Source organism: Phyllostomus hastatus, unplaced genomic scaffold (genome assembly GCF_019186645.2).
Source record: "Phyllostomus hastatus isolate PE091 unplaced genomic scaffold, TTU_PhHast_1.1 phas_contig_209, whole genome shotgun sequence".
NCBI lineage: Eukaryota > Metazoa > Chordata > Mammalia > Chiroptera > Phyllostomidae > Phyllostomus > Phyllostomus hastatus.
In genome coordinates, this window is record NW_025333735.1 from 8,516,495 (window position 1) to 8,529,835 (window position 13,341).

A 13,341-nucleotide genomic window follows, 5' to 3' on the forward strand; every position below is an offset into this window, starting at 1 on the left:
TTTCATAACTTCATATAAAATGTGCCTGCTGCAACTCTGATTTGAACATTTAATAGAGATGTAATTTTTTTAACAGATATTGAATGTTTACAGCAGAATACCAATTTTATAAATTGCTCAGTTTGATCGCAATACTTCAGACCTGAAAAACCAACTCGTTGATATAGACTCAAGCAAGATTGCAAAGATGCACAGGACTTCTGTGCAGATGGAGGCCGTGCAGTCTCAAAAAAACATTACCCGCTTTGAAACTCATATGAGAGAAATTGAAAAAATCAATTTTTAAATTAATGCCCCTAAAGTGACTAAATGTTATGGAATTTTTAATCAATATGACTCAATTGGCTAAATGTAGCTGTAAACATAAAACTTATTCTCAAAGTAGTATTTTCAAAATAGTATTCCATGTTTTGAGTTACAGAACCCATTCTCCCCTGGCTGGAAAGGGCAGCCCTGTCTCACAGTGGGTGCATTACTGCAAATAAGAAAAGGCTAAGACAGTTACTCTTTCTTTCCTCTTACCTAGAAAATGATACATTTCTTGGGACAGTGTCTTCAGTCACTTTGGTTTTATTAGGAAAGGAAGGCACATTGTTTGTGACGTGTGCTTGTTGCTCAGATTGTTTGGAGCCACTGACACCAGATGCCTTTGTCCTTTTCAAAATCTCACAGCTAGAGGTCACACAGTGTTGTGTCAGTGCCGCAAGATGCTAAAAGAAAAATCTGAGTTACTGAGTTACTTTTCAGATGTAGAACTCTGAAAAATCAGAGTTTATGAAAATACAGATAGTTTTATTATGCTAGACTCAGAACCAATTTGGGGACAAGTGCACAGTCTCTTTTGATAAACACGTGGACCTTCATTTTCTAATAATAAATACCATGTAAGTCTCTAAGTATTGATTTGTTTAGAGCCAGTTGTAAATATATTTTATTTCCATTTTTAAAATTAAATTTTAGGACTTCTATGTTTGCTATCATGGTGTCATTATCATTATCACCACCCCACCCCCACCCCACCCAGGGTCTTCTTTCTCTAAGACCACAGTAGCTCTGGTCAGACTACTCCACAGCAAAACATGAATGCTACAAGTAAACTTGAAGAGACTATGATAGTTTTTGAATAATTACAGCAATCATTCTTTAAACCCACCCACAATGACAAAAACATGTAAAAATATACTTTGCATATAATTCAGGCCACCATTACATTGTTCCTAGGAAATAGAACTGACAGAGAGATAAGAATGGAGTCAGCAGATAGAATCAGATTCTCAAGCAACACTGTCCATAGTGGATGAGTGGGTAAAACATCAGCTTATAAGAAACAAATAATTTTCAAGCTACCTTCACTATTCTCCCAGCCAAAATTGTTTGCTGTCCCCACTTCTTCATGCACACACACACCCACACTTTTTAAATTGCCTATTTATTATCCACCACACAGTCAAACACAGACTGAGGAGATGACATGTTTTGAGTCACTGATTTTTAAAAAATCTCTGTAATTAACTATTGGAAAACCACTAAATATGCATTAAATATGTGTCATACTGGTAACATGAGATTGAACTATTTTATTCTATAATTTTTTATTATTTTAAAATATATTTAAATAGAAAAAGAAAAGATTTTGGATACTTGTATAAGTCACAGCCTATCAGAATAAGAATAATTATAACTATTCTACTCAATTATTTATGTTATACATTCCTTGATATAATTTTAGAATTTACATTTTTATTATACATATAAATCTGAATTTTTCAATAATCTTATAATAACCCCACCTGCCCTAGAACTCAATATTTTACAAATGAAACTATGTAATGAGGATACATCTAAAGTTTATATTGTTGTTTAGGAAGTATGTAAAATAACAAATAATTTCATAGTTTTATCTTTAAATGTTTTTATGTATTTATAGAAATAATGTTTATATTAAGTTCCCAAAGTGCCTATCTTTATTTTTTCTTATATTTTTGGAATATGTAAAGCATGTTTACTCTAATATTTCTCAAGTTCCATTGTGGAAAGAGCAAGATGATGAAAAGAAGAGAAAGGGTTTACCTCAGGCAGAAGAAAACATTTTCCAACAAAAAGATGAACTGTTTGAATTATTGTAAGAAAATTTATTCTTTGTATTTCCTCATCTATTTATTCTTATTAATATTTATTAGGCCCTGATAGTTCAATGATTGACAGACATTTGGTCTTGTCCAAAATGTTCATGGAGACACTCAGTCCATGACAAAGTGTCCTTGATATTTTTGTCCTTGATTTTTGGTAATGGAGTAAAATGTCCAGGAGACATTTGATCCAGGTCAACCCACTACTTAACCTCATATACCCTGAGCAACCAGGCTAGCAAGGCAAAGGGAGTTACTATCAGCAACACAGACAGAATATTTTTGAGCCAATAAAACAATGATGGCATTTTTAAATATTCTTCTTGTAAACCAACATGTTACAGGCTATTTGAACCCAGGGATGTTGTCTAATTTTGAATGTTGTTGACAGGACAGAATATCAGTGACCTTTTAGCATGGACCGAATGTCTCAGTGGACATTTCGGAAAGAACCAAATGTACTGCAAGGCATTAAATAAATGTGTGTGCACTGTGTTCATACAACAGTGCTTGAAACACAGTGTAAGTGCTCAATAGGGCTAACTGTTATTATTTGTTCATTAATTCAAGTAGTCTATAAAAATTAAGAGTTCCTACTATGGTTTTAATGGTAAACAAGATTGACACCTCTCTACTCTTGATTCCACAAGCTAGAATGTATTATAAATTTTACCTTAACAGATTTCTTTTTTAAGGCAAGCTATTATATTTCTGGGATAGCTCAGGAATAGTGTTGCTAAGTAATGGTGGAATACATTTAATGGCTTCTCCAAGACCCTTACGTTTGCAATAGTCTCCATAAGTTCTAAGGAACCACTTTTAAAAGTAAAGTCGTTTACTTTACATCACACCCAAGGTCTGACAGACACTCATCACAAACTCCAACTCAACAATGTGCTGTTTAAATGAGCCAAGGCTCCACTCAGAGTTCAGAAGGGAAACATACCAAAAGTTAGTCTTGAGTAGTAAGTGAAATACTTTACCCTGTAACCTACTTCTGAGAGATGGTAAATTAGTTAATGAGGTCATTTTCATACATTTTATAAGCTTCTTGGAAATGCAATGGTGGACAAATACCAGATATATGAGAAATATTCTAGTGCTTTAAGGTCTTTTTATAAGTTTGACCCTGTTATCTGGGCTGAGAGACCCAGTTACCTGATATTCCCAGTGCTTGCTCACCTTGGGGAGAGAAGTGACAAAGCTAACTTTTAAAATAGTCCTTATTACTATTTTAATGAATATTGAAACATTTATTAAGAATTCATAAGAAAACATTAAAAAGGCTTAAGGAAATTCCTAAAAAAGACATACACCTGTGAAAACACATAAAGCACCCATGACTGTGGTTCACACTCAGCATTTTATTTTACCACTTTTAATAACATTTGCTGCACTGTATTACATCATAATCTGCCTGTGGCTTGTTCCTTGAGCCACATGAAAATAAAGAAATGGGACAGTGTTAAGGGCATTAAAAATATTATGGTTAGTAGCAGTAAACTTCTGGGGAAGAAAACACATTTTCTAGATTTCTTCAGTGTTCTGGATATCGTCACAGTATTGTCACAGCAATTTCTGGAGAGAAAAAATGAACATTATTGGTGTTATTTTAACACTAAGATATTATTGTTATTTCTTTTGAAATTGAACTGAGGTAAATGTAATGAGAATTGCTATTTCAGAAGCCATGATTAATCTCAAAATTGGACTCCCTGAAGCATCTTTCTGATGATATTTGATTGCATTATGCCTATGAAAAAGTTTCCATTTCTTCCAACTCATTCCTTCTTCTTCAAATGTATTAGAGATTGATAAAAAGCCACTCACATTAATAACGAAGACATCATTTTAACCTATCACACCTCTAAAACTAATATTCAATTCCTCTGTAACACATTTCTCCAATATCCTTAACAGCAGGTGGGTATGCTGCTGCTCTGAGGAAGCCTTGATGCCTGCCTAGAAGAGCCTCCTACTCATTCCATGCACTAAACACAGAGAGAAAGACCTAGAAATAATATGAGATCATCTCTTTGATCCAATCCCTGCTTTTAATCCTTAAGGGGAAAATTTACCAATTGGGTTTAGAAAATGCTGGAACAACTCTAAAACAAGAAATCATTTATAAAATGTTTGAAAGTCCTTTAACATTCTGGTGGATAAAAATTGATAACATCAACTAACTGCCTAGATTTATATCCCAGTGCAGAAACTTGCCAGTTGTGTAGCCATAGGGAAATGCCTTCACCTCTCTGATCTTCGATTTTCTCATTTGTAAAATGATGGTAACACAGTCTTTCTCACTGGTGTGATGTGACATTTATTGCATGTAACCAACCCATCAAGTCTGCTCAAACTATTGCATTATGCCCATTTTAGAGAAACCGAGTGTGTGGCACATTGTATCTAGTGCTCAAATAAATGCTAATGTTTCTTAGTCCTTACACTTAAAAAGGACTTGCACATATTATTTGTTTAAACTAAAAACAATCTTCTATTCAAGATAGCCTAAAATTAGTTTACAGCATCAAACTCAAGCTCTAAGTTCTTTTTAAAACATATTTTATTGATTATGCTATTACAGTTGTCCCAATTTTCCCCCTCTGTCCCCTCCACCCATCACCCCCTACTTCCTCAGGCCATCCCCACACCACTGTTCATGTCCATGAGTCATGCATATAGGTTCTTTGGCTACTCCATTTCCTATACTGTACTTTATATCCCCATGGCCATTCTGTAACTACCTATTTGTACTTCTTAGTCCCCTCATGTCTTCACCCATTCTGTCTAGTCCCCTCCCATCTGGCAACCAACAAAATGTTCTCTGTATCCATGAATCTGTCTCTGTTCTTGTTTGCTTAGTTTGTTTTTTAGATTCAATTGTTAATAGATATGTACTTATTGTCATTTCATTGTTCATAGTTTTGCTCTTCTTCTTTTTTTAAAATAAGTCCCTTTAACATTTTATATAATAATAGCTTTCCAGACAAGAAAAAAAACTACGGGAGCTCATCATGAAGCTCTAAGTCCTATTTGAAATGTGTCAAAAGCCATCCTCTGCATCAATCACTATTTCTACTCATTTGAATTTCTTTCCCAGTTATCTTAGTTGGAACTAAAAAAGTAAGTGTTCCAAACATTACATCTACTGTAGCTTCCTGGAGGGTAATCTGAAACTGGTCCCCAAAGAGGGAACAAAGAGAGACCCTAGAAAGAGGCAGCCCTTTCTAGACTGGTAGGTGGCAGGTTTAGTAAGCAAGGGAACTTCCTTACAAGGCTTGTCTTGGGTAACTGCAAGATGGGTAATTTTCTGCATCTGTTACCAAATGTCAAAAGTTATGTAGGGGCCTTAATGTGGTTCAGTCAAATACCAGTCCAGACCACATTTCTGCCTCAAGGCTGTGTCCTTGGTGCAGCTGTAGAAGCATGGAAGGCAAACAGAAAGTACTTTCCAAGTGCAGGGAGTGAGTGGAACCCTCCAATTGCCCTGGTCCAGCTCACAGGCCAGCCTGTGGTCATGTGTCTAGATGACTCCCCCAACAATGTTAAGTTAAAATCAGGGATGCATCCCTGTAAAGAGATATGCAAATTGTGTGAAATACATTATCATATTGATCTCAAGATGGTTTATTTAATAAAGAATAACTGTGTTTCACCCTGGCTGGCGTAGCTCAGTGGATTGAGCGCGGGCTGCAAACCAAAGTGTGGCAGGTTCGATTCCCAGTCAGGGTACATGCCTGAGTTGCAGGCCATGACCCCCAGCAACCGCACATTAATGTTTCTCTCTATCTCTATCTCCCTCCCTTCCCTCTCTAAAAATAAATAAATAAAATCTTTAAAAAAAAAAGAATAACTTTGTTTCTAATGTGAGTGAAAAGAATGAGGTTGACACCACATATACATACTAAATTATGCATGGAAATATATTTGAGATTATAAAAGAAGAGAGTATCTACAAAAAAATGTGTAGCTAGTGCCTAAATGCCCAATTTGTTTTTATTATTACCAGAAATATGCATATAAACTAATTTTGCAGGTGGGCTTCATGCACCTGTTTTTCAAATGGCAGACTTTAATGAACTATCTTCCCCAAAAATACGTACAGTTGTAAATCTGTAGGCCTTATGTCAGTTTCAAGACAACTGGCCACATCCCACTCAAATATTATAGTACAAGATTCCGGCCTCCTTCATATGTCGTTAGTCTAGGCAAGTAGTCTATCAGGAGTTAACTAAAGCAAGGAAATAGCCTATTTAAAAATTACAAATTTATCTTTATTCCCCTTGCTCTCACTAATAATTCTACATGAAACAGATAAGTGGAATAAATTAATATCCACTGCAATTTCTACTCATCCGATACCTAGAATCCATGAGCCATAGAATTTATCTCTTTTAAATTCTGCTTTACTTACCATCCTACTGCTTTATTTTTTACAGTTAGATCTAGAGAATTGAGTAATTTTTCCTATATCACAGAAATAATTAATGACTCAGGCACTCCAGGCTCTTTGGACATCTAGCTTAATTTTTTTGTTTGTTTTGTTTCATTTTGTGTCAAAGTTACCACACTAGATTCACCTGACCAAAAGTTCCACTGTGAATTCCTTTTTATTTAAAAGATAGGATTTCCTAATTGGTAATAAATTTTGTTATTTTTCCTCAGATTTATTCTCAAGATGCACTTCTGCTTGCTGTGAAGAAATGTATTTTTGGAAATGTACATCACTTAATTCCTGTTGATTTTCTATAACAGATGGTATAGGTGTTTGATATCTGCACTCACCTTCATATAGTCTGTTATTAGCTTTTTTAAAAAAAATCTGAGGACACTTTTTTTTGTTCATCACTGCAACCTTACCTACCTTTTCCACTCCATGAAATATTATTTCTAGGGAGAAAAAATGTAACAGAAATTTTCATGTTATTGAAATTGAGCACGATTTGGTGATTAATTGCATTGTTCTCATTATGTTCTCTGCCTGATGTTTAGGGCTCATTACTGCAGTGGGAATTCAGTGGAACAAGATTTTTAACCAGGTGTGGGTTATTAAAGTGGCAGTGCCCAATTTGAAATTGTTAAAGGAGGTGTATCAAAGTTGATATGCTTAACTATGTAATTCTTCTAGAAAGAAAAGTAGCGCTTGCTCAGGAAAATCACTCACATCCATCATGTGACAAAGAGATTCAAAGCCCTGCTTCCTGTGGGTTGAGCCAGAGGAAATCTTTATGTCTTTATATGACATACTTCAGCAGCTTCAAAACTGACACAATAATATAGTCTATTAAAAAGCACACATTTAGATATTTATAACGTCACTTATTTCTCACATCTTACAAAAGGGATGTTTTCCTTCACTTAGAAGAAAATTAAAAGTATAAACTGAAAGAGCACATGCGGTATTTATTAGTCTCCAATTACAACATATTTAACCTCAGTTCTAAAAAACATATATTCTTAAAGCTTTATTCAAGCTAACTAGACCTGGAAGCGGGCTAATTTCTTCAGAAAGATTAATGCATGCTCAAAAGTCAATTGAAAGTGAGGTTTTACTAAATTCTTTAAATCTTTATGTAGTTCCACTGTAACAACATCATGTGGGGGGTTCACCCGATAGACAGCCCGATGGACGGGGATTACAGCCATGTGAATCTGTGTCAACCAGTTTAGGGCGATGCTTATAACCAGCCGTGGAAATATCTGGCACATAATGTTAGATCAACAATGAATTTGGCACAAGTCAGAAAACTAAAATAGATAGTATATTATATCAATACAGTTTGACTGTTTATGAAGGAATTCATAATCTAATCCTACAAAATCTCTCTTTGAGCCAGGTATAGTGGCTCCCATTTTACACATAAATAAACTCAAGTTTAAAGAAAATGTTTTTCTTGCCCCTGACCTTACATTTAGCTAATCATGGACTGAGGATTGGAACCCTAAACTCTGACTTTCTCCATTACCTCTACATGAACTGCTCATAAGTGGTTAAAGCAAAAAAATATACGTATGTCAAACACTTAGCACTGTGCCTGGCAGATATTAATGTCACAATGAATGCTGATAAATATTATTATAAGTCCATGTATACTAACATTCTATAGAGCAGTTAGGAGAGGAAAACCCCCATATTCAAGTTCTAAATTGAGAAATTAGTACTACAAATACAGAGAAAGGATTTAGACACAACACATTGGGTGGAAGAGGAGTTGGGATAAATCCAGGGAGCTCTTCCTCAAAGAGGTGATCTTAAGCCAAACTTGGGCATTCCAAGACCCATAGGATCTGATAGAGAACAGATCGGGGGTTGCTAGAGGCAGGGAGTGGAAGGTGGACAAATTTAGTGAAGGGAGTCAAAAAGTACAAACTTCCCATTACAAAATAAATAATTCATAGGCATATAATGCACAACATAACTTTGTAGTTAATAATACCGTATTGCATATTTGAAAGTGGCCATGGGGAGCCTAGAAAGTCCCAAAGAAGTTGGACCCAAGAAGGAACACACCAAAGGACATCATAATTACATTAACCAAGGTAAAAATGAAGGAGAGAATCCTAGAAGCAGCAAGAGATAAGGAGACAGTTACCTACAAAGGAGTTCCCATCAGACTGTCAGCTGATTTCTCAAAAGAGACCTTACAGGTCTCTTACAAGAAGGGGCTGGAAAGAAGTATTCCAAGTCATGAAAGGCAAGGACCTACATCCCTGATTGCTCTATTCAGCACAGCTTTCATTTAGAATGGAAGGGCAGATAAAGTACTTCTCATATAAGGTCAAGTTAAAGGAGTTCATCATCACCAAGCCCTTATTTTATGAAATGTTAAAGGGACTTATCTAAGAAAAAGAAGATAAAAAACATGTATAGTAAAAGGACAGCAAACTCACAATTATTAACGACCACTCCTAAAACAAAACAAAAAGAAACTAAGCAAACAACTAGAACAGGAACAGACCCACAGAAATGGAGAATACATGGAGGGTTAGCAACAGGGGAGTGGGAGGAGGAGAGAGAGGAAAAAGGTATGGAGAATCAGTAGCACAGATGGTAGGTAGAAAATAGACAAGGGGAGGGCAAGAATAGTATGGGAAAGGTAGAAGCTAAAGAACTTATGACACAAGGACATGAACTAAAGAGGGGGGATGTGGGTGGGAGAGGGTATGCAGGGTGGAGGGAAATAAAGGGGGGTAATGGGACAACTGTAATAGAATAATCAATAAAATATATTTTAAAAAAAGAAATCTTAAGAGATCTCATCACAAGAAAAAAATCAGTAACTATGTATGGTAAAAGATGGAAACTAGACTTATGGTATTGATCTTTTCACAATATATGCAAACAGAATCATTATGCCATATCCCTAAAATGACTGATATAATGTTGCATGGCAATGTTGCATGGCAATTATACATTGATTAAAAACAATACGAGCCAAAAAAAAAAGGGCGGGCGGATCTGGAGTCAGCCTGAATGGCCTGGGGTAGCAACTGAAAGGAGATCAATTACCTAAAATTCCATTTTTATCATAACAATCTTGTTCTGTTGAACAAAAATATATGTCATTTGCCCAGTTATAATTTGACCAAACTGTGAAAGAAAAATTTTGGAAAAGTCTAAAAACCCCACCAACACTATCATGACATTATAAAAATCTATGGATTGCAAATATTGATATTTTCTTCCTATAAAATTATAACTATTTTGAAATTAGGTGTTGGAATTTTACTATGTCTGAAATGGATTTCATATTGAGGCTAAGTCTATGCACTTCACCATTTGTACTTAATTCCAACAGGGAATCATTTCTAGTTCATTTATTTTTATAAAGAAAACTTACACTAAAAAGATAGTTCACATGTAAATGGTGGTTGGAATATAGGAAGCCTACAAAATTCTACTGAGTTCTCAAATAACTCTTGATTTTCCAGATGCAATTTACTCAATTTACTCATGTTATCCTTGCCTTATCCCTCCAACAAGAAGTCTGTGGGCCATTTTATGGTCTTACGAATATTAGCATTTCTAACAGGGGTTGGATATAAAGTGAGAAGTGAAATTTAAACCAGGCCATTTCACTACTACTTTAGTAGTTTTAAACTGAATCCTTTGAATGGGGCAGAAAATTAGCAGCTCTAATAGAAGTATGATTTATTTCTGATGTAACATACCCAATTTTTGCCCTTTCTTTATTCAGCTATGTCAAAAAGTGTTTAGTTTGACCCATGGTACATTATATCAGACTATGCTTGGGCATACTCTAAGAAGCTTTAAGAGTTTCACAAAGGGGTCTGTACTTGTGAGTGTTTTATGCACTTATACATTAGTCTGCCACTTGCAAATGGCTTACCTCACTTCATGTCAGTAGCTATTTCTATCCAGATTATATGTGATGACTTTTTGTCTTGTGACTTCATAGATGTTTCTAGACCCTCTGCCTCTCCATTTCTCAGCCTCCCCTGATGTGCCAAATCTGCTCACATAACCACAAGTTTGCATAGTTCACTCTCTCTGTTAGCACTGCCTTGTCCTCTAATTCTCAGCCTCGCAGACACTCGTGTATCTGTCAAGTGTCTGTTCAAATAATGTCTCTTCTAATTAACCAGGATATAGACTATTCTCCCTCTGTGCTCCCATAGGACTCTATTATTACTATTTATTATTTATCACATTTATCTCCTGCATTAGACCATGAGTTCCTTGAAAGCTTAAAATGCATTGCACAATAGCTTAGTGTCTGGCGCATAGTTAAAAACCCACCACAGTTTTTCTGAAAAGTAATTACTATCATTAACATGTTTGAGTGTTTCCTATGTTGGAAAGTATCAGGAAACTTATGTACACTACTCATTTATTCCTTAATATGCCTCTATCAACTAGGTAGTGTTACTATTTTGATTTTCAGATAAGGAAACTGAGACACAGGGAGATTAAATAAATTGCCCATGGTCACTCAGTGAAAAGGATGCAAAGTCAAGGATTTCAAACTTGATATGGATTTCAGAGCCTTACTCACTATGAAGGAACATTCTGAGTGAATATAGACATGAATGGATCACTGCAAAATTTCACACTTCAACTTTGTATATCAAAAATTTGGTATCCCGAGTATTGATTCATCATATATTATATGCTTGACACAGAAGGCACGGATGTTGCCTTAAAAATACTGTAAACAAGAATATACATGTTAATAATGGGTAAAAATCTGCTATAGATATTCTTATATCAGAAGTAATAAAGACACAACAGTTTGTGGTCAGTTCTAAACACTGTGGTATATATAGTAAAAGCTTTGTAAGTGACAGTTAAGTCTTAACAGATGAGAAGTTTTTGTTGTTTTTTTTTAAACCAGGTGAAAAACAGAGAAAGAAATTATCATGGTGGGTTTAATTCACATTTCTCTGATGATTAGTGATGGTGAGCATCTTTTCATATATTTAATGGCCCTCTGTACGACCTCTTTGAAGAAGTGTCTACTCAGGTCCTTTGGCCATTTTTAATTGGATTGTTTATATTTTTGGTGTTAAATTTTATAAGTTCCTTATAAATTTTGGATATTAAACCCTTATCAGATGTATTGGTGAGTATGTTCTCCAATTCTGTAAGTTGTCTTTTTATTTTGTTGATGGTTTCCTTTGCTGTGCAAAAACTTTTTGGTATGATATATTCTGATTTGTTTATTTTTTCTTTTGTTCCCCTTGCCTGAGATATCACCTCACATATGTCAGAAAGTCTATCAACAATGAATCAACAAATAACAAGTGCTGGCAAGGATATAGAGAAAGGGGTGCACCACAGTGCACCATTCGTGAAAATGCAGATTGGTGAAACCACTGTGGAAAGCAGTATGGAGATACCTCAAAAAATTAAAAATGGAACTGCCTTATGACCCAGTGATTCCACTTCTGGGTATTTATCCAAAGGAAAAAAATGGGAAGGGTCATCAAGGAACATGTATAAAGGACACATGGACAAAGCCAAATGAGGGTAAGATCAAGAATGGGAGGTAGAGATGGGTGGAGTGGGGGTGGGTGATGGGGGGAAAATGGAGATGACTGTACTTGAACAATAATAAAAAACAATAATAAAATAAATAAACAACAATAAAAACAATAAAAATCAATAAAAACAATAGAGAGAGAAAGAAAGGAAGAAAGGAATGAAAGAAAGAAAGGACGAAAAAGAAAGAAAGAAAGAAAGAAAGAAAGAAAGAAAGAAAGAAAGAAAGAAAGAAAGAAAGAAAGAAAGAAAGAAAGAAAGAAAGAAAAGAAAAGGAAAGAAAAGAAAACCGAAACACTAATTCAAAAGAATGTAAGCACCCCTACGTTCATTGCAGTGTTATTCACAATGACCATGATTTGGAAGCATCCCAAGTGTCTTTCAGTAGATGAGTGGATAAAATAGCTATGGTACATTTATACAATGGAATACTACTCAGCCATAAAAAAGAAGAAAATTTTACCATTTGTGACAGCATGGATAGACCTGGGGAACATTATGCTAAGTGAAATGAGCAAGTCAGAGAAAGACAAATGCTATATGATTTCACTCATATGTGGAATCTAATGAACAAACTGAATAAACAAACCAAATAGAGACAGACTCAAAGATAGAGAGCAGGTTGACACCTCTGGGAGAGGGGAGGTGTATTAGGGAGTGGAGGGATTGAGCAAAAAGGGAAAAAGACTTGTGAACATGGACAACAGTGTGGTGACTGCAGTGGAGAAGGGTATGAGTGGAGGTTGAAGAGGGTATAAGTGGCATAAAGGGTAATGGGAAAAATACAATAAAAATAAATAAATAAAAATAGAATGAAATAGATTCGAAACAGGATTTTTTTTTTAGTTGGACAGGGCTACAAGAACAAAACTGTCATGGTTCACATCAGTTCTAGTTAAAATATAAATAATAATAAGTAAGAATAACTACCAAAATTCACTTACTCTAGTTCTGTTATACATCAGAGTTCACCCACCTTTCATGTTCACCCTATTTCATCATGTATATATATATGTGCATGTGTGTATGTATATATATATATAGGTGTGTATAAATTTCAAGTTCTTGATCTCACTGGATCAACTTTTAAACATGCTTGTCTTTCTCATTACAAAAGTAATGAGTGAAGGAATATGTAGTATGTTATACCATTTCTATGAAATTACAGAGCAGATGAAATTATTCCATGATGAAAACATCAGAACA